The sequence below is a fragment of the Schistocerca nitens genome, chromosome 6 (assembly GCF_023898315.1).
Source record: "Schistocerca nitens isolate TAMUIC-IGC-003100 chromosome 6, iqSchNite1.1, whole genome shotgun sequence".
Classification (NCBI taxonomy): Eukaryota; Metazoa; Arthropoda; class Insecta; order Orthoptera; family Acrididae; genus Schistocerca; species Schistocerca nitens.
The window spans coordinates 160,005,304-160,032,339 of NC_064619.1; positions in this window are offsets into that span (position 1 = coordinate 160,005,304).

The following is a 27,036-nucleotide window of genomic DNA, read 5'->3' on the forward strand; positions in this document are numbered from 1 at the left end:
GATATTCTGAAAATTGGTCCAGAAAGACACATGGAGGAAATTAGTTCACTATCAGAGAAAGTAGTCGAACTTTCGGATCAGCCAAATAATTTATCTACGAAGGTAGATGATAATCTGGATGACACAAAACCGGTAGTCTTTAATGACACAGAGGAGTGCGAACAAATTAGGAAATTCAAACAAAATCAGAATCAAATTAGTACACAACACCAAAGAGAAATCCGGGAAGTACAAGACCAGCTGACACAGGTAATACAAGAATTACGTATTTCAGAGGACACTCGCGCTCCAACACGGGAAGAGGGACTTAGAAATACGGAAAAGCCGCAAAATAATAACACAGGGCATTTCGGAAATTATGAAAGAAATTGGCAAGGTGCACCGAATTTTGAAATGGAACCGCCGAAACGACGCAACAATGACCGACATGCGACTCCCCGACACGATGATTTTGACTATAAGCTGTTCATTACTACACGCAAATTTAAAACATTTAAGAATTCTGACAACGACATTCATCCACAAGCATGGCTCCATCAATTCTCTCATTGTTTTCCTCCCAACTGGTCGTTAGAACACAGATTAGATTTTATGTGTGGCTACTTAGAGAAGGAACCAGCTGTAAGAATGCGATCGGTCATTCACGATTGTCACAGTGAAGGAGAATTTTATCATGCCTTCCTCTCAGCATATTGGTCTCAAGCTACACAAGACCGAGTAAAACATAGCAACATAATGATTAAACATTTCGAACAATCTGAATTTTCCAGTCTTGTGAGATATTTTGAAGAATGTTGCACAAGAATCAGTACCTGTCAAACCCATACAGCCCCTCAGAACTCATCCGCATTTGCTTAATCAAATTGCCTGAACATTTACGACATATTATTTTGGCAGGACGTTGTAAAGACAACATTGAAGCTTTTCAGGGACTCTTACATGAATTGGAAATGGGCACTGACAATCGCGGAACGCGAAAACAGGAGCACAACAATTACAAGTCACATCCGTCGCAATTCCGCGGTGACAGAAATAGTAACTGGACACGACAAGGCTATTCTTACAACGCAAATGGTGACCAAAACAGACACCACCCATATGACAACCACTGGCAGGGTAATAGTTACAGAAAAAGATCGTATTTCCGAAGTAATGAATGTGGCAGAAACAATCATAGAAACAGACAATATGGTAACCAGAACTATTATTATCAAGGGAGACTGAATACTTTCAGACGCAACAGTTCAGCGCGCAGTTACGATTCAGGGAGAAATTCTCCACCACATGAGCGACAAACAAGAAACTATGTAAACTACCGACAAAACGACAGACCTGAATTCCATCACAACTAGCGAGCTTCAGACAGGGCAGGGCCCTTTCGTCAAGGTGAAATTTTAGAAGTTCGGTCTCCTAATCCCAATAGCAGCGCGCGCCAACAAACAGACAGACAATGACTCGCACCGCAGGCAGCCGCGTGCGCCGGCTGGCTCAGAGAAAAATAACATACACGCTAACCTTGAGAAAAACATTCCAGTATTCTTTACCGACGTATACCACATGACAATTGCATTCAAGTCCAAACTCTGAGTACTATGAAGAGTAAAGGATTTCACCACACTTCACATATAAAACCGCGTATTGAGAGATAATCGGCTTTTTAACTTAGTCTTTGCCATAAAATTTTTCACTTCGCATTTCTAGTATGCTTTGTCAGACTTAAGAAACTGTTAACACGCAACAATGTTTGAAGTTAAATATCCAGTCCAGAACCAAGAGAACTTATTTAAACATAAATTACGAATACATTGTTATTGTGAACAGACGACACAGTGTTATTGTGTGTGTACATTCTTGCTTGTTAGTTGCACGATTACGTAGCGAATATAAGGCTCACATACTTAGAACATATACTGGTACTGCTAATGAGATTTTAAATCAACATTTTGGTTTACTTGAAAATACATTCTGGATTTAAAGTACTTTCTGTGAGATACCAGATGACACAGTGGTTAGTTTATGTGACAGCTACACGATTTTATCACAACGCTACTAATGAGTGACAATTTACAATGTTGCTTTTGCGGTGTATCTGTTATATATCTGCACAGTTTTTCTGAATTATTCTGGAAAGTAAAACATGTTTTAGTAATACCTTTAGTGGTATAGCTACAATGAGACAGCCTTTTTCGTATCACAACAATACGTTACATTATAGTACTTTCTTGATCACGGTTAGGTACGTAATAACTACAATAACCATACGCAAAGCATTTCACTTTCGTTTATGATGAGGTAAATAGATTGACTTCAGCAGAACTTTGCTTACAGAGGACGATAACTACCACAGTTCCACAGAATTATCTTACAGCAAGACGCACATTCAGCACTACACTTAATTTGTGTACCATGTGTTTGGCAAGCACAAGAAGCTCTAGCTAATATGGTATTTGCTTATACAACTTTACACATCGGTACCATATTTCTCTAACACACAAATTACACAGGTATCTGATCATTTAACTGGGAGATAAACATTCTTTTTACTACATCAGTGACACATGTTTACGCAATTACAGAGTTGGATTACTTCACACTTACGAAATTGTATTTTGTCTGTACTTTGTGAACTGTTCATATTTTTTCGGAACCATTGTGATACTATGAGAGCGTTGAATGATGTATTTGGTAAGGGAGCATGATTTTAAAGTACGTTTGAGTTAGATGACACTATTGAAATGAGCAGAGAATATTTTTTTATGTTTTGACATTATTGCAGAAAGATACGACATTTTTGAGATTTGACCGAGATGTTATGATGTTATTTTTACGACGACGATGTGTATTATGCTGCTGAGGTATGTTTATGGTCAATAAGCTGATGCTATATGAGGAATTTCATTATGCTATGTATCTGTTATGATGAAATATTGAAGAAGTGTCGACGAATATTTATATGTGTAATAAGGTAAGGAATAATGAGTAGTGGTTAGGGACTCTGACTTGTGAAAAAGGGTGCTGGAGACCAAGAATCGTACTTTAAGAGTTATGAAATGTGTGTATATGAGTAATGTATCACAATGCCAGCAAAGAGTTTTTGGACACTGTTATATTTATAGGATTTTGCTTCTACACATTCGTAACGCAAGTTCTCGAACTCTGAATTTTTTTTTATATGAGAATGTCATTGTAGCGCAAACTGCTGTCGTAAATACACTCCTGGAAATGGAAAAAAGAACACATTGACACCGGTGTGTCAGACCCACCATACTTGCTCCGGACACTGCGAGACGGCTGTACAAGCAATGATCACACGCACGGCACAGCAGACACACCAGGAACTGCGGTGTTGGCCGTCGAATGGCGCTAGCTGCGCAGCATTTGTGCACCGCCGCCGTCAGTGTCAGCCAGTTTGCCGTGGCATACGGAGCTCCATCGCAGTCTTTAACACTGGTAGCATGCCACGACAGTGTGGACGTGAACCGTATGTGCAGTTGACGGACTTTGAGCGAGGGCGTATAGTGGGCATGCGGGAGGCCGGGTGGACGTACCGCCGAATTGCTCAACACGTGGGGCTTGATGTCTCCACAGTACATCGATGTTGTCGCCAGTGGTCAGCGGAAGGTGCACATGCCCGTCGACCTGGGACCGGACCGCAGCAACGCACGGATGCACGCCAAGACCGTAGCATCCTATGCAGTGCCGTAGGGGACCGCACCGCCACTTCCCAGCAAATTAGGGACACTGTTGCTCCTGGGGTATCGGCGAGGAACATTCGCAACCGTCTCCATGAAGCTGGGCTACGGTCCCGCACACCGTTAGGCCGTCTTCCGCTCACGCCCCAACATCGTGCAGCCCGCCTCCAGTGGTGTCGCGACAGGCGTGAATGGAGGGACGAATGGAGACGTGTCGTCTTCAGCGATGAGAGTCGCTTCTGCCTTGGTGCCAATGATGGTCGTATGCGTGTTTGGCGCCGTGCAGGGGAGCGCCACAATCGGGACTGCATACGACCGAGGCACACAGGGCCAACACCCGGCATCATTGTGTGGGGAGCGATCTCCTACACTGGCCGTACACCACTGGTGATCGTCGAGGGGACACTGAATAGTGCACGGTACATCCAAACCGTCATCGAACCCACCGTTCTACCATTCCTAGACCGGCAAGGGAACTTGCTGTTCCAACAGGACAATGCATGTCCGCATGTATCCCGTGCCACCCAACGTGCTCTAGAAGGTGTAAGTCAACTACCCTGGCCAGCAAGATCTCTGGATCTGTCCCCCATTGAGCATGTTTGGGACTGGATGAAGCGTCGTCTCACGCGGTCTGCACGTCCAGCACGAACGCTGGTCCAACTGAGGCGCCAGGTGGAAATAGCATGGCAAGCCGTTCCACAGGACTACATCCAGCATCTCTACGATCGTCTCCATGGCAGAGTAGCAGCCTGCATTGCTGCGAAAGGTGGATATACACTGTACTAGTGCCGACATTGTGCATGCTCTGTTGCCTGTGTCTATGTGCCTGTGGTTCTGTCAGTGTGATCATGTGATGTATCTGACCCCAGGAATGTGTCAATAAAGTTTCCCCTTCCTGGGACAATGAATTCACGGTGTTCTTATTTCAATTTCCAGGAGTGAATTTCGGTAAGGAAGCTAAGTGACCCAGGTGGCGCCCAGGTGTGCCAGTCGCCTGGAGAAAAAGCCATTAGTGTGTGCCTCTCAGAAGCACAGGTGGAGAAAGAAAGGAGGCCATTATCCTAGCTATTGACATTCCTTTGTAGAAAGCATCGCAAATACGACACGCTCATTACTTGGAAAGATACTTACATCTGCACACCTGATTATCACAAGCGTCTTTCTACGAGAGTTGAGAGAATTTCTACTAACTTATGAAATGTCACATGACTATTGAATGATATTTTTATGGTTTGGTTTGCGTAATTGCTTATTTCATTTGATACATGGTTTCCAGCTATGTTGCAGCATTGGTTTTATAAAATAAAATTAAATGCATTTGCTAATGTGAACACTTTCTGTCAACAGATTTAGTAAATAATTATTTTATGACCCTCATGCTTCGAAAATGGAGCTCTTGGAATGCAAAGAACAATAAGAAGGGACTAATAACAGTAACTGCATATATAATTTTCTTTTCAAGTACTTGGTAATTTCTTTTGTAGAAATAGTTGTGTAGCAATACTTTAATTACATAGACACTAAGATGTGATTATACATTTCCTTTATCTGCATTGTTGTCTTTAGTGTACTATTTTTTCTGCTTGAGCTTTGTCATGCTTACATATAAGTTATAGCATTTACTGCTGCTGTTTGCCAGGCATAGTGCTACTAAATTTCACTTTGTATTACTCTGTTAAGCCAGTTTTACTACGGATTTATTTTTCTTGTTTGCTGCGCATTGCCTTATATTACTTGTAATATTGTATTTGCTTTGCTAATTTATGCTGCTTGCTTTGCCATTTGTGTTTTTTATCATTGCTGTTTGTGTTAATTGTTTTGTGCTGCTGCATTGCCTCGTTCCTTAGTTTAGCATCTGAGCTCAGTAGATTTAAGTTAGCTAAAGATGGGGTAGGCTATATAAGAGAACGAGTTGTGATGAATGGAAAGAAATGCATTGAGAAGCTATAAGAAAATGGTTTGGCCAAAAAAGTATTTAAAAGAGGATATGAACAAAAAAGTAGGGTTTAGGGACAAAAGGTTTAGGTAGGATTTTCTTGGAAATAAATGATGAGGTAAGATAATGGAAAGTAAATAATGAGGTAAGAAATATGTGAACATATAAATACAGAAAGCATGCTTGGATAGGATTTTTTTGGTGGAAACAAATGTTGAAATAGGACGAAAGATCTATGGAATGAAGTTTTGGGTTGGACTGCAGTAACAAATGTTACACTGAAAACAAACCCTGTCCTGTATTTTTGTGTTATTACACTATGTGAATTTGTGTTTTTCTTGTCTTAAAGTGTTTAGCTAATAAGAGTTATGTTGTAGAATTTTTCCGATAATATGTTATTTACTTTGTAAAGATGTTTAGACATTATTTATTCTGTTTTGTTTTAATGCTCATGTGTGAAGTTGATGTTTCAAAAGTTATTCTGATATTTTTTCATAATTCCTGTAACACTGATGTATATGTTTATTTCTATTCTTTTGTAAAGCTTGTGTTACTACAAATGTTATCTGTATTGTTGTGTTCTTTAATGATGTATTTTGTACCTTTGTAATTGTATTCTTATGTTATAAAATTGTAATTGACACCAGTTCATCAAATTAAGTAACTTGTAAGTTCCATTTCACTGCACACGTTTCTGTTGGTCATAGCATTTGTACAATATGTGAGAAGTAGGGACTGTTAGTGTTTGCACGTGTGTTAATAATTCAGCAAGGGACTGGATAACAGCATTGCTGGTTCTGAGGACAATTCCAAAAACTTTGTGAGTGCACAAGTGGTGGTTCATGGACTTGCTATATTATCTGCAAGACTCTTCAATGGTGATTGTGCACCTACACAGTCACAACAGATGGCTTCTGGCCATCTCTACAAGGACTACAGTGGGTCTGCATCTTTGATGACCCACCAATACCATTATCTCTACAAGGACTACAGTGGGTCTGCATCTTTGATGACCCACCAATACCATTATTTCTACAAGGACTGCAGTGGGTCTGCATCTCTGGTGGCCCACCAATACCGTAGTCTCTACCAGGACTACAGTGGGTCTGCTCTGTGATGACCTACTTACCAATATTCTTCAAAACGTCGAATGACTCTGCTGTGGGTTTGCTCGGTTGTGGCCCATTACCTGTCAGCTTGTCAAGAGTCAGCACTGTCTTTCCGTTGGAAGGACAACACTACTTCTTCAAGACTGCATGTAAATCCACTACTTCCGTGTGCATTTTCTTCTACTGCTCAGACTTTGAGAAAAACACTGCTATTTTACCGTGATGAACGATCAGGACTGTTTTTATGGACTGTGAGAAAATTTTAGCTTTTGACCAACATCGTATCAATAAGTGTGTGCATTTGATTTCTTTGTTATTGTAATTCCGAAAAATTTTATCAAAACATTATTGGCCACTGCCCAAAACAATTTGTAAATTTTTTTGTGGGGAGCATGGGGGCTATGTAAGTAGGCTGTTTATGTTTTCTTATTGGCAACGTTACGTAGCGCTCTGTATGAAAATCACTGGCTGTGCTGTGTGCAGTCTGTGGCTAGTTTGCATTGTTGTCTGCCATTGTAGTGTTGGGCAGCTGAATGCGAACAGCGCGTAGCATTGCGCAGTTGGAGGTGAGCCGCCAGCAGTGGTGGGGGTGGGGAGAGAGATGGCGGAGTTTTGAAATTTGTAATACTGGATATCATGAACTGCTATGTATATTATGATTTTTCAACACTATTATGGTAAATACATTGTTTGTTCTCTATGAAAATCTTTCATTTGCTAACTATGCCTATCAGTAGTTAGTGCCTTCAGTAGTTTGAATCTTTTATTTAGCTGGCAGTAGTGGCGCTCGCTGTATTGCAGTAGTTCGAGCAACGAAGATTTTTGTGAGGTAGGTGATTTGTGAAAGGTATAGTTTAATGTTAGTCAGGGCCATTCTTTTGTAGGGATTATTGAAAGTCAGATTGCGTTGCGCTAAAAATATTGTGTGTCAGTTTAAACACAGTCATGTAAAATTGTTCAAAGGGGACGTTTCACGCTCAACTTTATAAAGCCTGCAGTTCGTCAGTGCGTATAAAAATCTCTAAAAAGGACATGCCCCATGGAACAATGACTATTTTCTGATTATGAACTTAAACCATGGTACTTGTAACATAAACTATAAATTGAAAATATTTTAGAAGCAAAGCTGTTCATAACCTATCTCAACTTAGTGCAGAAAATAGTTGTTTATAAACGTTATGTCGATAAATGTTTATGACACTCACGGAATGGTAGACAGATTCAGCAGCCCTCCAAAAACAACTTAATTACAATCGTGAGAAAGTGTAATATACAGTAGAGAATGAAGTAGGTTAAGTGATACGTATCTAGAATTTAACTGTTACTAGAAAGGCGGATATGATTGATTTTTCTAGCTAACATAAGCCAACACACTCATGTGACATAGTAACGACATATCCCTATCATACTTCGCAACATAAAGAGCGATGTTCCATGTGATAGTGGCACATAGTGGTAAATAACTGCTGGAAGATACAGAGGTACAGCGAGAGCTTGGTATCCTCAAATAACTGATAGTAGTTAATGGTTACAACAGTAAATTGGTTACACGAATTCTCGGAAGATAAACCAAAAAAAGAATTTAGTAGTTCGCAGTATAATGGTCAGCTTACCAGGAAATCAGCACCGGCCTCCCCTAAGACTTTTAGAATTTCTTTCCACACATCACGGCATTTGAGATACAGGTTAAACTGAAATGTGGTACATGTGATTAGATCTAAAATAGACTAAAAGGGCTTAAGTTTGCTACTAGGTTTAGGGAGCATATAAGCTGTAAGACAAGAACTGCTTTCAGCCATCACCTACCTATCACGAATCATGTTGCCAGCACCTTAGGAAGATGTATGAAAATATGTCATATAGCCCCTAAGGTTTTGAGGAAGTAGAAATTTGTAGGAGTGAAATTAAGGGGCCATATAAAATGATAAGTGTTCAACCTGAGTTTAAACATAACGGTTACTTTCCGCTTTTCAAATATAAAATTTAGACTACAATACACTTTTATGGGTGCATATGATTCTCTTATGGAGAACTATTTCCTATGTATGTGAGAAACCTACATTGAATCTTACAACATAATTATTTTTCTATCACAGTCATATTAAGTTTTAAAATTTCTTACTAGTTAATATAACTGTTTTACTCCACATATAGAAATAATGTTCCATAAGTGCAGTAAGTGTTCCCAGTACAATATTAAACCGCTGAGTGCGTGAGTTAGTATCAACCACAGGCCGAGAAGTGCAGTAAATGTACATTTAAAAGTTGAGATAAAATGGACGAAATACGAGATTTTTTAGGTACATGCATATAAGCACAGGTTTAATCGGTGTATAGACAAACTCCATTTAAGACTGCTTACTGTGACGACATTTTTAAAGTTTTGTATTTTTTATGAAAAGGTAGATGAAGCTGTTTTCGGTCTATGTAACGAGTTATACATGAAACATATCAGTAAGAGTATTCGTTTGTGCTGGAACAACAGTGTTTCAAAATGTAACAGCATAGATGCACCGCAAACTCACTGCTTCGCTGATACATTTGTCAATATAACAAACAATTTCAGATAAGGAAACAACGTTATTGAAGAAAGGTTTAAAAGTCTTTCTGCAGTCCCAATATCTAGTAGGATTGTATTGGACATATTAACCAAATTTCAAAGTGTTTGTGTTTGGGTAAAGTTGTCTAGAATAGAAAAATCAGTATTGCAGTTAGGTCACACAAAGATTGCTGTCTAATGGACCAGTGGGAAAAGGAATTGTTGGTAATGAAAATATTGACTTCAGACTTATTGCTGCTAACAGAAAGTAAGAAGAGTTTGAAGCTATAGAAAGGATAGGAGAAATACTTGTGTCATCATACAGGTACATGAATATAGGGCAAATTTTTTCAATGGATTAGTGAAAATACCATAACTGAAATTGACATGGATTCTACAAATTTTTTTCCTACTGCTGTCAAAAAGATTTCAAACGGCCATTTTTTTATTTTCTCCCTTACCAATGATATAAAGTAGTATACACGAACATGACGTTTCCTCTTGCGAATGCATTCATCAACCTTACCAAGGGAAATAAAAGCACACGTATAATTGTAAGCGGTAGGGAAAACCCTACCGCCGATTTCAGTGGGCTGTTATATAAAAAACTGAAGAATGGATATAATTTTGATGTTAACTACAGTATGTCAAGCAGCATTTTTTGTGAATGTCGCTAAAGAAATTTCGATCACTGGTGACATGATTTTTCTAACTTTCGACATAGTGAATTTAAATACGAACGTGTCAATTGCTGATACTCTAAAATTAATAATGGTAATACTACACACACCCACACTGGTAGAGGTTGAGCTGCTTTAGCTTATGCAACTTTTAAACCTTGGTTTAAATTTTAACTACTTTGTGTTCTATGATAAAATTTATTAACAAGATATTGTCTGGCGATGAAAAATTGCCTATTAGAAATACAAGTATTTCAGTAACGAATGTGTTGGCAAACAATCGAAGTCGATATACGTTAGTGATGACAAAGATTTAGCAGGCATCCGGTGAGTATTTCATCAATAATACGAGAGTATAAAGTACACTCTAGAGAAGGAAGCAGATAAATAGAAAACATTCATTAGGGCCGACATACCTGCACTGATAGGATCAGGAACTATATTGATATTTAAGACAACGCTCATTTATTGTTGCATTTCAGTTGAACGTTTTAGTTAGACATCATGTTTCCATCACTCGGAATAATTTTCACATCTAAGTAGTGGCGACAGCAGCCCGTCTTGTCTACCCGCCTTGTAGGCAAGACAAATAGCTGACGCAGCTGTTAAATCAGAAGCTGATCCTGAGTGATCGAACCATGTAATATAATAAAAAATGTGCAACGGAGATGGAACAATAAATGAGAATTGTCTTAAGGAGTTGTATAGGATTTAACGGCCTCTAGAAAATATGACAAAGAGATTTTTATACCTACTGTAAGGCAAGGCACTTGTATTAGATAACAAGGACAGCCATCAGCCATCACAGTATAACAACGCGTTTTTCCATGCAGTAGTAGCGTATCTTTGTAAACTACCGCTGGAAGGTACAGCGGTACATTTAGAACTTAGTATCTTCAAACACTTCACAGCAGCTAATGGTTACAGGAGTAAATTCATTACACACGATTCTTCGCAAGCACGGATGTACTAAATGGTCAAAAATTAAAGAAATATTAACTTGCGGGATTATGGCCTGTTTACTAAGAAATGTAAAATAGCTTTCCAGACACCAGGGCATTTGGGATACAAGAAGGAACGTAACATTACTAAGAAGCATTAAAACTAACGATAAGAAATACAAGTATGACGTGTGTTTAATTTCACTTGTGATTAATGCTATCAACTCTGCATTGGGCAAAAAGGACGTAACGCTGTGACTAGGTTTAGAGAACATACACGCTCAAGTAAGAGAAAAGGATTTTGGCCAGTATATACACTCCTGGAAATTGAAATAAGAACACCGTGAATTCATTGTCCCAGGAAGGGGAAACTTTATTGACACATTCCTGGGGTCAGATACATCACATGATCACACTGACAGAACCACAGGCACATAGACACAGGCAACAGAGCATGCACAATGTCGGCACTAGTACAGTGTATATCCACCTTTCGCAGCAATGCAGGCTGCTATTCTCCCATGGAGACGATCGTAGAGATGCTGGATGTAGTCCTGTGGAACGGCTTGCCATGCCATTTCCACCTGGCGCCTCAGTTGGACCAGCGTTCGTGCTGGACGTGCAGACCGCGTGAGACGACGCTTCATCCAGTCCCAAACATGCTCAATGGGGGACAGATCCGGAGATCTTGCTGGCCAGGGTAGTTGACTTACACCTTCTAGAGCACGTTGAGTGGCACGGGATACATGCGGACGTGCATTGTCCTGTTGGAACAGCAAGTTCCCTTGCCGGTCTAGGAATGGTAGAACGATGGGTTCGATGACGGTTTGGATGTACCGTGCACTATTCAGTGTCCTCTCGACGATCACCAGTGGTGTACTGCCAGTGTAGGAGATCGCTCCCCACACCATGATGCCGGGTGTTGGCCCTGTGTGCCTCGGTCGTATGCAGTCCTGATTGTGGCGCTCACCTGCACGGCGCCAAACACGCATACGACCATCATTGGCACCAAGGCAGAAGCGACTCTCATCGCTGAAGACGACACGTCTCCATTCGTCCCTCCATTCACGCCTGTCGCGACACCACTGGAGGCGGGCTGCACGATGTTGGGGCGTGAGCGGAAGACGGCCTAACGGTGTGCGGGACCGTAGCCCAGCTTCATGGAGACGGTTGCGAATGGTCCTTGCCGATACCCCAGGAGCCACAGTGTCCCTAATTTGCTGGGAAGTGGCGGTGCGGTCCCCTACGGCACTGCGTAGGATCCTACGGTCTTGGCGTGCATCCGTGCGTCGCTGCGGTCCGGTCCCAGGTCGACGGGCACGTGCACCTTCCGCCGACCACTGGCGACAACATCGATGTACTGTGGAGACCTCACGCCCCACGTGTTGAGCAATTCGGCGGTACGTCCACCCGGCCTCCCGCATGCCCACTATACGCCCTCGCTCAAAGTCCGTCAACTGCACATACGGTTCACGTCCACGCTGTCGCGGCATGCTACCAGTGTTAAAGACTGCGATGGAGCTCCGTATGCCACGGCAAACTGGCTGACACTGACGGCGGCGGTGCACAAATGCTGCGCAGCTAGCGCCATTCGACGGCCAACACCGCGGTTCCTGGTGTGTCCGCTGTGCCGTGCGTGTGATCATTGCTTGTACAGCCCTCTCGCAGTGTCCGGAGCAAGTATGGTGGGTCTGACACACTGGTGTCAATGTGTTCTTTTTTCCATTTCCAGGAGTGTATGTAACATAATCAAGTGGCCATCAACATCGAAAAAACTATAAGAATTTTAGAAATAGTTCCTGAAGTATTCCAGCTTGATTTTATTAAGGAACTAGAAATTTATAAAAGTAAAATTAAGGAAACGTATCAAATATTAAATCTGAGTTTAAATATAATGGCTACTTTGCAATTTTAGAAAATGAGTTCTAATCTAAACTACACAGTGAGTGAAAGTTACATCATAATTATTTTTATATCACAATTATGTTAAATTTTAAATCTTTTTAACACTTACTGTCATTATGTTATACTAAGCACAACAGTAATGTGACATTCGCAAGACGTACTGTAACATATCGGTGTATTAATTTCTGACTATCTGCCATTCTAAATTAAATGTTTTTCATATATTTGTGGTAAGATCTTATGGGATCAAACTGCTGTGGTCATCTGTCCCTAAGCTCACACACTACTTAATCTAACTTAAACTAACTTACGCTAAGGACAATACAAACACCCATGCCCGAGGGAGGACTTGAACCTCCGATGGTGGTGGGGGGTGGTGGGGGTGGGGGGAGGGCGCGAACTGGGACAAGCCGCCCAAGACCACGCTGCTTCCCCATGCGGCTTCAAACGATTGATTTCGCCTCGCTGTTGCAATGTGTTTTTAATGCTTCAAGAATTCTGACAATTTCAACTAGTATATTGTAACTGCTAAGCAGATTCCGTTGTCTCTACTGAGGTCGAGGTTGTGCGTAACACTGAAGGTATCTGTTCGCGTATAACAAATGTAGGTGAATGAAAGTTAATTGTCGCAGTTTTTACCAGCCACACGACTCTGCTGTTACAGTTCTAGAGTCATTCAAAGGAATTCTACTGTCAATAGTGCGTAAATACTCAGATCATGCAATACCAGTGGGAGCCAACTTTAAAGTGCCATTGTAATCTGTGATGTCTATAGATTCATTGCGGGGAGTACAGGCAGACAGTCATGCGAAATACGTTTCAAGACATTTTCTGAAAGTTGTCTTGAGCAGCTAGCTCGGCAGCCAACATGCAGTGGAAGCATCTTAGTCCTGGTACCTACAAATGGGCTGGATCTTATCGACAGTATCCGTAGAGAAAAGGGGATTAGCAATCATGATGTCATTATAGCAGCTATGACCATTAAAGCTAATAAATCAGTCAACAAGGCTGAAAGAGTGTTAATGCTAGATAAAGCGGATAAGAAGTTATTAGTACCTCACTTACACAGTGAACTGGCATCACTTACTTTCCTTCAGATGGATGTAGAGGTATTATGGGCAATGTTTAAGCAGAAAAATCGTGTTCTGGAGAGTTAAGTGCCTAGCAAGTCGATAAAGGATTGAAAAGACCCACCATGGTTTAATAACGAAATTCGGAGTATACTGAGGAAGCAGAGGCTGTTGCACTCATGGGTCGGAAGGAAACACATAAGTGACGATAAGCGAAGGTTAGTAGCGTTTCGGTAGTCTGTGAGAAGATCTATGCGCGAAGCATACAACTACCACCGCCACACCTTAGCAAAAGATCGGCCAGAGAACCCAAGGAAAATCAGGTCTTACGTAAAATTGATAACCAGGCCCGTTCAGTTCCTAGCTAACCAGTATGTTGTGGCAGTTGAGGATAGCAAAACTAAAACTGAAGCTTTAAATTTCACGTTCAAGAGATCGTTCACACAGGAGAATCGTACAAACATACTATCATTTGACCATCGGATAGAGTCCCGTATGGACGACCTAGTAATAAGCACCCCTGGTGTAGAGAAACATCTGAAAGATTTGAAAGTAAATGAACCGCCAGCTCAGGATGGAGTCCAAGTTAAATTTTACAACCAGCATTGGCTCCTTACCTAGCTTGCATTTATCGTGGATCTCCTGCCCAAACCAAAGTCCTATGTAACTGGAAAAAGGCGGAGGTGAGTTTAATATATAAAATTACAGACCAATAATGCAAACTTTTGTTTGCTGCAGAATTCTTGAACATGTCCTCAGTTCGAATATAATAATCTATCTTGAGACTGAGAAGCTTATGTCCACGAATCAGCATGGTTTCAGAAAGCATAGCTTGTGAGAATCTGAGATTGCGCTTTTCTCACGTGACATACTACTAAATATGAATGAAGGTCAAGAGGTAGATTCCATATTTCTAGATTTCCGGAAAGCATTTTACTCGGTGTCCTATTTCAGACTGTTAACGCAGGTACGACCATATGAAATAAGTTCACAGATATGTGAACGGTTCGGAGAGTTCTTCATTGTGAGAATCCAGTATGCTGTCCTCGACGGAGAGTGTTCATCAGAAACAATGGTATCGTCGGGAGTGCCCCAAGAAAGTTTGATAGGACCGCTGTTGTTTTCTGAATACAAAAATGATTTGGAAGAGAGTGTGGGCATCAATCTGCGTCTGTTTGCGGATGATGCCGTGGTGTAAGGTACAGTTTCAAAGTTGACTGACTCTGACTTAGACAAAATTTCCACTTAGTGTGATAAATAGCATCTAGCCCTAAAAGTGCGAAACTATAAGTTAACGCGGATGAGTAGGAATATGAAACCTGTTATGTTCGGACACAGTATTGTTAGTGCTCTATTTGGCACATTAATGTCGTTTAAATATTTGGGTTTAAAGTTGCGGAAGCGATATGAGATGGAACGGACATATAAGAACTGTAATAAGGAAGGTGAACGGTAGACTTGGTTTCATTAGGCGAATTTTAGGAAACAGGGGTTCACCTGTAAAGGAAACCACATACAGAACGCTGGCGCGACCACTTCTCGTGTACTGCTCCATGTTTCGGATCTGTTTCAGTTGCGACTGAAGAAAGACATCGAGGCAATCCAGAGGTGGGCCACTAGATTTGTTACCGGTAGGTTCGAACAAAACGTGTTTCGGATATGCTTCGCGAACTGAAATTGGAATCCCTGGAGGAAAGGCAACTCTCTTTACGAGAAACACTACTGAGAAAATTTGAAGATTCGACATCTGAAGCTGACTAATGAACGATTCTACTGTCACCAACATACATTGCGCGTAAGGACCACGAAGATTATATACGAACAGTTAGATCTCATGCGGAGGCATATAGATAGTCGTTTCTCCCTCGCTGTATTTTCGAGTGGAACAGAAAAGGAAATGACAAGTAGTTGTCACACGGTGGCTTGTGGAGTATCTCTGTAGATGTAGATTTCGTGATATTTTTAGCTAGATTACTACTATTTAATAATCAGTGGATGGATACCGTTTTACGACATGTGGTACGTGAAGTTCATGAGAAAAATTACTGCAGTCACCAGCGACCTGTTTTGACTTCACTTTGATAAAGTGTACCGCATGATATTGGAAGGAGTTTACAAAACACGTATTACTGTAGTTACTTGACCGAGAATACCGAGCGAGGAGGCGCAGTGGTTCAATCCCGCGTCAGGCCATCCTGATTTAGGTTTTCCGTGATTTCCCTAAATCATTCCAGGCAAATGCCGGGATGGTTCCTCTGAAAGGGCACGGCCGACTTCCTTCCCTAATCGATGAGACCGATGACCACCCTGTCTGGTCTCCTTCCCCAAACAACCAACCAACCAACTTGACCGAGAATAAGAATTACAGTTCTGTACATATAAAAAACTCCAGTTTTATGTACTGTAGATGTTTCCGCTGGTGGAAATATACGTTAACATTAACAATGTTGGTATGGACGACAATTGCAAGGTGTTTTTAATTGTTAGTAAGTATGCATTGACCGCTAGGTAATGTTTGTAATTTATGCTTTGACAATGGACAAATTTAGTCTAAAACAAGTCATCACAAGTAAAAAAAAATACACCTAATTGTGACAGGAGTAAAAATTGAGTTTAGTAATCAACGTTGCTGGTCCTTATTACTTCATTATGTTGGGAATTCGTAAGTCTGTAGGAGTTTATAAATGAAAGCTTAAGAGAAACATGTGGTTTTAATTGTGTATAGAACCAGTTGCTTGTTAACGTTATTGTGTAGTCATAATAATGGTAGCGTGGACTAAATACCCTCACTGTAAGGACTTCATAATAGCTGACTGGTTCTCCAATACTTCTGCAGACCAGAAACAGATGATGAATAATACACACATTCTTGATAATGTACGAACAATAACTGTAGCTCCAACCCAGGCTGGCATGAAGTATGTTATAATATCACTGGTAACCCACCCGGACGGGACCAGTTTCGAACATGTGTATGCTGTTGTTATATGACTTGTTTTCTCTTCATAACACAACATTTGGATGATAACAAGTGATTTGGTATAGAATTGGGCATGCAGACGTCGGTGCGTGTGGTATCACAACGGGTACAATAAGCTCCTTAGCGGATATGGTGGTAATGTTGTCGATAAACTACGAGTATAACTGACAGTAATACACATAAATAGTAAGGGTATGAACATAGCCTCAAAAACGCCATTCAGGTGTTGATAAGCAGATTTGTGTGTTAGATTAGACCTGTGAGGGTCATGATATCTCTTACGCACAAATATAGTTTTGGCGAATGTCATATTACAGATCAAATTTTAGCTGATAAAGGTAAGGCAATTGTGCTAGAGAAGACATTAATATAGGATAACGTATTACAGAATTTGCATTAGATAAAATATAGCGTTCCCAACTTCAAAACTGCGTTTCGGAGTAAATTTGCAACAATTAATGAAGAGAAGAAGAACTAATCTGTGGGATGTTTAAAATATTGCACCCAATCAGAGCTGTCTGTATCTAAATAAGTCATGAATCAGAAACGAGTAGGAACAGGAAGAGGTTCGATCAAAATGCCTAGAATTCTACCAAAACCTAAGAACTAGGTGGAGTTATGCTATTTCCAATCCATGTCCCAGAATGTTTATCAGTGATTTGCTCTTTAGCCAAAGAAGTGCAAGTTATTGAACAACAGTAAATAATATGAAAATCGCACAGAAGCAATTTGTCTGGGTGGAAAGTCACATTTGGATGAACGAATCTGTGGCTATTGGGAAGGACCATATTTTAGGCTTTACAGTGCTTGGAATACTCATAGGAAAGCGCCTAATCATAGTACCCAACAAATGACTTACAATTATCAGCCTCCTTAAATTCGTCAGAAAGTTTAACATTCAGTATTCTGTGGAGTGTTTATGCGAAATAAACGCCGAAGAGTATGTCGAAATCTGAAGAATGTGGGATAATAAATACAGATTTTTGGGTTGAACCTCGAACTTTGTTTTACGTCTTAAAGAAACTGGACCTTAGTACTATTTTCACTCATCAGTGACTTACACCCACCAGAACTGAAAGTACTTGGGTGTTATTTTTCAGCTACCGCATGTTCTACAATTTAGGATACTACCAAAACTTTGGTACTTACTTGTGTGCCTTATAGTGTCTTGTTCATATTTATGTATACAATGAAGAAACAAGGAGCAGCGTTAAATGTGCATTTGTCTGTTGAGATATACATGTCAAGGCCTACACTGTGACGTTAAAACAGTGATTTTCAGTTCTAGTCATGGATTAGTTTCCATGAATCTGTTTAAACAAGGCTGATTGTTGTTCAGACTGGATTGGTGATGTACATCATTGGTCATATCACTGCGTCAAATAATAATCATAATTCATAAGTTGGCGATGAAGAAAACGTTCTGGAAACACCATCCACTACATATGATACTGATGATTGAAGGCCTGTTTTAAAACAGTATGGAAACGGGACTGTGCCATGTGCAAACACCACACACTGATATCATAAATTATGGTAAAGAAATGGACAACAGATTGTAATCGCAAAGTTTGGGTAGGACTCTAATTTTATGAGTCAGATCAGCCATTCGGTGTCTATCACCCAGCAAAACTCAAGTCGAACAACAATTTGATTCATAAAATCTAATGAGTCTTCCCTGTAGCTGGCCCAGGATATATGATTGTTGAGCTGCTCATCAACTCCACGCATCTCCAGACATTAGACTATTTCTAGTTGTGTATTGCACACCAAGAACGGCAGCTAATCAGACTTCGTGCAAAGGAGATCGTGATTTGCAATCAAGTAATGAAATATTTGTATCAATGGGTGGTTCACAACAAATGGATTGCCACTGAATTTTGACAAGACCCAGTACATACGGTTTAGTGCCTCACAAAGAATACATGACCCTATAAGTATAATGTATTCAAATAATGAAATTAAAACTGTAGACAGTGTCACATTTTTAGGGCAGCAAATTGACCACAACCTACATTGGAAAACTCACATTTCAGATTTATTGAAACGCCTTAGTTCAGCTACATTTGCAGTACTCATGATAGCAGAAACAGGCGATTTAAAAATGAAGAAGTTAGTTTATTCGGCCTCCTTCCATTCAGTAATGAGTTATGGAAACTCCTCTCACAAAGAGAACATTTTAAAAATTCAGAAACGAGTAATGAGAATTATATCTGGTGTCAGTCCTAGATCTTTCAGAAACTTGGTATTCTGACTACTCCTTCTCAGCACATATACTCACTGATGTACTTAGTCATTTCCAACATGTCTCTTTTTACATAAAATAGTGCAAAACATGTTTATAATAACAAAACAAAAACAAACTCTATCCACAGAAAACGACAAATGTTAGGTAATAAATCTAATGCAACTGTTCAACTGCACCTAAAGCTCGATTGGTGTAAGATATGAAACCAGCAATTCCAGGCAACAATGTACGACTTTGCTGCTACAGCACAACGTGATAACATGGAAGAAATACCAGTTCCTTGAATCGCTTGTCCTGGTACTCTCAATTATGTCACTATACTAGTATTTCAAATCGATAGGAGGGGGAACTTGGGGAATTATTCTACTGTATTCATTAATTGTAATTTAACTAATTCTATAATCATCCTCATTCAGAATTACAGTCTCATGTTAACCTACAAATGGAGGGAAATCAAAACGTCTACAGTCTACCATTTTTTATGGATTAAAGGTTTCACCCATCTTACCGTAAATGGTAACCCCACGAAAAATAATGATTTTGCGAAAATAATAATGATGTATTGTTAAAACAGAAAAAAATCTGGATTGATACATGTACGTTTCGAATTCAAATTGTCATCGATTTTCCTGCCATGCACTGCGACTGGTGCTTTAGTACTGCACGGGCACATGATTAACCACTCATTGCTCACTGGAATTAAGCAACAAGTAAAAATTAACAGTATCTGTTCTACATCTAAAGCTTTTCACAGTGGCACCTCGAAGCATTAATAAAGTCATAGACACTTAATGCTTCAGCGACAGATATGGACAGTTGGCGTTTAAGAATACAGCATTCGCAAAAGATGGATGTGTAATAAAGACCCTATCCCAAATTTACGTGTAGCAAAAGCTCTTAAGTGTATGACATGCCCCCAAATATTATGAAGTGTGTTATGATCAACACAAATTTACCATGCGACAAGATGGGTGAACCCTACAGAGATATGCAGATATTGCTTCGAATACTTAACCTCAAGACACTATTATCTACATCATTTGCGGTAGAGGAACTGTGATATTTACAAGAACGCTGCTATTCGAAACCTCATATCTTATGGGTGTACTTTCCTATGGTAGCACAGGGAGATATCTTGGGATGAAATCAATGCTGCTATTTGTTCCCTGTACCAGTGATTTTTATTTCTCTTAAGTTCGGTGACAAAAAAGATTTTTAACTGTTCATCATTTATTTATTTCATCTCCTTCGTGGTTTTTGAGCAAACATAAACTTGACACGGGACACAGCATGAACTACGGAGAGGCAAATACAATTGCGTCTGCTTCCACATACTGGGACTCCATTATTAAAGAAGCAGTCGCTATTCGTATAAGCGACGACCTGGTCGATAGAAACACGGGATTTCGACTCAGCAAGGTCAGCCGGGTCCCCAGGGTCACATGCGGCTGTCAATCTACGCTGAGATAATGGTCCGTTTAGGACCTTATCTGGGCAAGCACCCACGCCAGCAAAAGGTTGGCACGTGTATAATTTTTAGTATCAGCACCATTTGCGCCATTAGTTATTCGTATCGTTTTTCGCGCTATGTTTGCATAACATGATAATGGTATATAAGGCCTGGGTTTGGTAGTTGATGTACCATGTCGTCTACAGAAGTATCAGTGTCACCTTCTGCATCGTCGTCGTCTGCATCACCTGTGGCGGTACTAAGCTATCGTCACCGAGATGAACGAATGCGCGTCTTCACAGACGGAGAATCAAAGTCCGCACACGTAAACTGGGCGCCAACACACTGCTCGCACCCTCGTTGGGCCGCTATTTGTGGCTGCGATTTTCTCGCGTCGCGAATGAGAAGCCTGTGGCCCGTTTCTCCGGTAAGCGGCACTGGGTGTGGCCGTGCTATATGATTCGTCTACGATGTCGGTATAGCCTCAAACCTTGGCGCATGCGCTTTCCTAGTGGGCCAGCGTATATATGGGCGAAACATTGCTGCAACACGTCAGTAAGCACCTGAAGATGACGGGCAGCTGTCTAGTAGGAATACTGTGCAGCTTCCACAACATTATCCGAACGCGATGTCGTGGAACAATGAAGCATTTACTATGTCGAGAAAGTCTCATACAGCGCAAGTTGATTTGCTGCCTACCGCCCACAACTGATGGGGTTCAACAAGCCGTGGAGGTAAGGATTTATAGTAAATTTATTTTGGTTTAAGAGCATATACATGCAAATAAGTTGTCGACGCTGCTCGTAAGTATGGGACATGAAACTAAGGGATTCTTCGACATTGGAAGCAAAATGAAGCAAGAAGCACATAAAAAGCACACTAGCACAAGCAAAGTGGGCACTCTTGGCCCAAAGAATTGTATCAAACTTAGGCCATAGGCCTCCATTTGAGGAAATTTCTGTGAACGTTCGTATGGCGCACAGAGTTGTATGATTGTGTATCATTGTTGTTGTTGTGGTCTTCTGTCCCTAGACTGGTTAGATGCAGCTTTCCATGCTACTCTATCCTGTGCCAGCTTCTTCATCTCCCAGTAACTACTGCAACCTACATCCTTCTGAACCTGCTTAGTGTATTCATCTCTCAGTATTGCCTCATGTGTTCGAATATTTCTAGAGAATCCAAACTGATCTAGTCCGAGGTCGGCTTCTACTAGTTTTTTCATTCGTCTGTAAAGAATTCGCGTTAGTATTTTGCATCCGTGACTTATTAAACTGATAGTTCGGTAATTTTCGCATCTGTCAAAACCTGCTTTCTTTGGGATTGGAATTTTTAATTTCTTCTTGAAGTATGAGGGTATTTCGCCTGTCTCATATATCTTGCTCACCAGATGGTAGAGTTTTGTCAGAACTGGCTCTTCCAAGGCTGTCAGTAGTCCTAATGGAATGTTGTCTACTTCCGGGGCCTTGTTTCGACTCACGTCTTTGAATGCTCTGTTAAACTCTTTACGCAGTATCTTATCTCCCATTTCGTCTTCATCTACACCCCCTTCCATTTCCATAATATTGTCCTCAAGTACATCGCCCTTGTATAGACCCTTTATATACTCCTTCCACCTTTCTGCTTTCCCTTCTTTGCTCAGAACTGGGTGTCCATCTGAGCTCTTGATATTCATACAAGAGGCTCTCTTTTCTCCAAAGGTCTCTTTAATTTTCCTGTAGGCAGTATCTATTTTATCCCTAGTAATATGCGAATCTACATCCTTACATTTGTCCTCTAGCCATCCCTGCTTAGCCATTTTGCACTTCCTGTCGATCTCATTTTTGAGACGTTTGTGTTCCTTTTTGCGTGCTTCATTTACTGAATTTTTATATTTTCTCCTTTCATCAATTAACTTCAGTTTTTCTTCTGTTACCCAAGGATTTCTAGTATCCCTCGTGTTTTTACCTACTTTATCCTCTGCTGCCTTCACTACTTCATCGCTCAAAACTACTCAATGTTCTTCTACTGTATTTCTTTCCCCCATTCCTGTCAATTGTTTCCTTATGCTCTCCATGAAACTTTGTAGAACCTCTGGTTTAGTCAGTTTATCCAGGTCCCATCTCCTTAAATTCCCACCTTTTTACAGTTTCTTCAGTTTTAATCTGCAGTTCATAACCAATAGATTGTGGTCAGAGTCCACACCTGCCCCTGGAAATGTCTTACAATTTAAAATCTGGTTCCTAAATCTCTGCCTTACCATTATATAATCTATCTGAAACCTGTCAGTATCTCCAGGCTTCTTCCATATATACAAGCTTCTTTTATGATTCTTGAACCAAGTGTTAGCTATGATTAAGTTATGCTCTGTGCAAAATTCTACCAGGCGGCTTCATCTTTCATTTCTTCCCCCCAATCCATATTCACCTACTATGTTTCCTTCTCTCCCTTTTCCTACTGACGAATTCTAGTCACCCACGACTATTAAATTTTCATCTTCCTTCACTATCTGAATAATTTCTTTTATTTCATCATACATTTCTTCAATTTCTTCGTCATCTGCAGAGCTAGTTGGGATATAAACTTGTACTACTGTAGTAGGCATGGGCTTTGTGTCTATCTTGGCCACAATAATGCGTCCACTATGCTGTTTGTAGTAGCTAACCCGCACTCCTATTTTTTATTCATTATTAAACCTACTCCTGCATTAACCCTATTTGATTTTGTATTTATAACCCTGTAATCACCTGACCAAAAGTCTTGTTCCTCCTGCCACCGAACTTCACTAAATCCCACTATATCTAACTTTAACCTATCCATTGCCCTTTTTAAATTTTCTAACCTACCTGCCCGATTAAGGGATGTGACATTCCACGCTCCGATCCGTAGAACGACAGTTTTCTTTCTCCTGATAACGACGTCCTCTTGAGTAGTCCCCGCCCGGAGATCCGAATGGCGGACTATTTTACCTCCGTAATATTTTACCCAAGAGGACGCCATCATCATTTAACCATATAGTAAAGCTGTATTCCCTCGGAAAAAATTAAGGCTGTAGTTTCCCCTTGCTTTTAGCCGTTCGCAGTACCAGCACAGCAAGGCCGTTTTGGTTAGTGTCACAAGGCCAGATCAGTCAATCATCCAGACTGTTGCCCCTGCAACTACTGAAATGGCTGCTGCCCCTCTTCAGGAACCACAGGTTTGTCTGGCCTCTCAACAGATACGTCTCCGTTGTGGTTGCACCTACGGTACGGCTATCTGTATCGCTGAGGCACGCAAGCCTCTCCACCTACGGCAAGGTCCATGGTTCGTGGGAGGGATTGTGTATCATAGGGTGTGGAAATACCATAACAGAAGTGAATCGAGGATTCTGAGATCGGATGCCACAGAACAATGTTGAAGATTAGGTGGACTGAAGGGTAAGAGGTGTGGAGGTTTACTGCAGAATTGGTGAAGAAAGGAAAATACGAAAAGCAAAGGCCAGAGGAAGGGACAGCACGACATGACAGTCATCAAGACATCAGTGAACAGCATCCATGATGCTACAGAGAGCGGAAGAGGGAGAAAAAGAATAGAGGACAGTAAAAATTGGAATATATACAAAAAATTGTCCAGGACATAAGTTAGATGTGCTACTCTGAGATAAAGACGTTGGCACAGGAGAGGAATTAGTGATGAGCTGCATGTTACCAGTCACAAGACTGATGACACACAAAACGAGGCAGTTCGATCCAGGACTCACCAAATTTTGATTACTATGTAACACATTACCCCTAGCCCAAATATATAAACATCCGAACAAGTACTTCAGACATTTACATAGGCATATTCACTATTTACAAACAAATATGTCCACTCTCTCACAATCACCTGACTGAGTAGTGTATTACAGGAGAGCTTTTATTCCTTTCTCACAAGTAAACTGCGTATAATGAAGGTGCCAATTTTCAGTAGCGATACAGTTTTTACGTCTTTGTGTTGATGTTAAATGGTTGCCTGATGCACCATATGTGGATTTGAGGCGGAACACCGAGAGACACCATTACCGAGGAGGCATTTCTTGCAATCATGAGTCGTGAGAGCCATTCCGGCCTTATAAGACACACCCTCCACCTGTCACTAGAGGTCACATGTGTCTGTATGGTAAAAATACATTTTCGATCATAGGCCCACGAATTCCAAATTTCCAGCTCCTTTCCCTCGCCTTTCTCTGGGCCGATCACCTTACTGCCATTATTTAAATGTTCTGGGCTATTTTGCTATGTTCTTCCCTGTCTGCGGAAGATATTTCCAAGGTTGTTCATAGCTTCTTTAAATGTCCTGTTGGCACCCTGGCTAGCTACTGACTGCAGCATTTTAAGTGATCTTGTACCTTCCGGCCAAGGACGTACGCCAACCACTGGAAAAAGCTGGAATTGGTAGGATTCGGTGTATCTGTGATAGTTGTAGGGAGGTGTACATGGGTACTATAAAAAGAACGGCCAGAAACGCATACAAAAGCACAAGGGCTATGGCACAAGAGGGGAGACTGACAGATCTGCTGCTGTAGAACATGCTCTGCAGAGAGGAGCACCGCAGTCATTTTGATAGCACTCAAGTACTGGCAGCCACAAGCAGATACAATGAAATGCTATGCAGAAAGTCCATAGAAATTGTAAAACACCTCAGGAGCTTCAGTAGGAAGGAGGAGGGCATGAAATTGAATGACATCTCGATTCCGGTACTGAAGAAAATGTGTACCGGTCTTCTACCATGGGGTGAGAGCAATTGCGGTCGACAACAGTCAACAATGCTAAATTTGTCTCGCATATTCGAAATATGACGTCACGCCACTGCACGGAAACACTCGAAGGCGGAATTTTTCTGCAGACAGTAGCAAACTAGTATGTGAATCGGGCAACGGGAATCGTAGCTTTCCTCTCGAAAACGTTTTCCGCATATTGGCAAGAAACGTTTCGTTTTAATCTGAAATCTATGCGACCGCGGCATGACGACCTTGAACATTTTATTAATTGTAATATTTCCGGCCTCGAAAGTTTACGTTATACAATGCTAACCTTAATGTTTCATGTCGTTGACCATAAGGATTTTCTGCCAGGTATTTGTGTCAGTGTAGCACCTTATTACTTTATATGGACTGCAACCCTTCACTTAATAGATGGAGCTGTCCATATCATGGAAGTAGCTTTAGATCAGTAGAATGAATTTTGGCAAATTCACAGTGAAAGTGGTACAAATGGAGTTTAGATAGATTCAGTATAAGCCAACCGACGATTTATTCTTTGGAAAGCTATACTAACCTCCAATTATCAGAAATCATTTGCATCGCATACCCATATAAAATGTTTGTTGTATCCAGGTACATATATATAATTCAGGCGAAGACAATCAGTGATCTCCTAAGTGCGGATGCACACCAGGTTGAACACTTAGCGGAATCTCTAAAATACTTTGAATAATGAAGATAATTGCAATGGGACACTACATTAGTACAGTGTGGATAGGTAGAGAATCCGTTCAAAATGGTTCAAATGGCTCTGAGCACTATGGGACTCAACTGCTGAGGTTATTAGTCCCCTAGAACTTAGAACTAGTTAAACCTAACTAACCTAAGGACATCACAAACATCCATGCCCGAGGCAGGATTCGAACCTGCGACCGTAGCGGTCTTGCGGTTCCAGACTGCAGCGCCTTTAACCGCACGGCCACTTCGGCCGGCGAGAATCCGTCCTTCTCGAAGTGTAGTCTTACGAAATCTCTAATGTGGTGTAATAAAAAACAGGACCCTGTGTGTCTGTGGTTATACATAGGATCCAGAAATTTTCGAAAAGACCTGCAATTAAGTAGACGCTCCGTGACCCCGTACGGTCTTGCATAGTCCTATAAATTAGGGATACTGAATTACTGATAAACTTTCACCACCGGCTCATATTGCGCATCTGTTTTAGCATTACTTGCAAGATTACTGGCGAATGCAGCTATGTTGGGTAATGTGGTTCTGTTGAGTATCTCCGTCGAGTCCTGATATTCATACACGGAGAAAATAATTATTCGTCACGATATGAAACGTTTCAGCAATAGGAGTGGACATCGAGTGATGTGCATGTATTATTGAGACATTGGTTCATCAAGCTTCTGAACTGCGTGCATAAATTTAATGAATCTAGAAAGTGAAGTGTAAAATTCAGAGAGATTAGCTTAGAGAATGAGACGAGCTCTTCAACACTCTCAGGCAGAACACTAACCATATCAGTACCCTCGCCATTATCAGCTAAACGCTCAACGATCTGCTCAAATAGTAGAAAAAGACGGTCAGTTAATGCGGTAGCTGATATGCGAAGTGTTTTATGCCGTTGAACATCATATTGTAACATTATCGCTGCCACTATGAAACAACACAATCACTGCTGTCACATTCAGTAACAGAACGTCTTTTCCAGAATGTTTCATGTTCACTTTCTAGAATAACTTCCACGTTTTGTACGATTCACCACTGCTACTGCTGCTCATTTC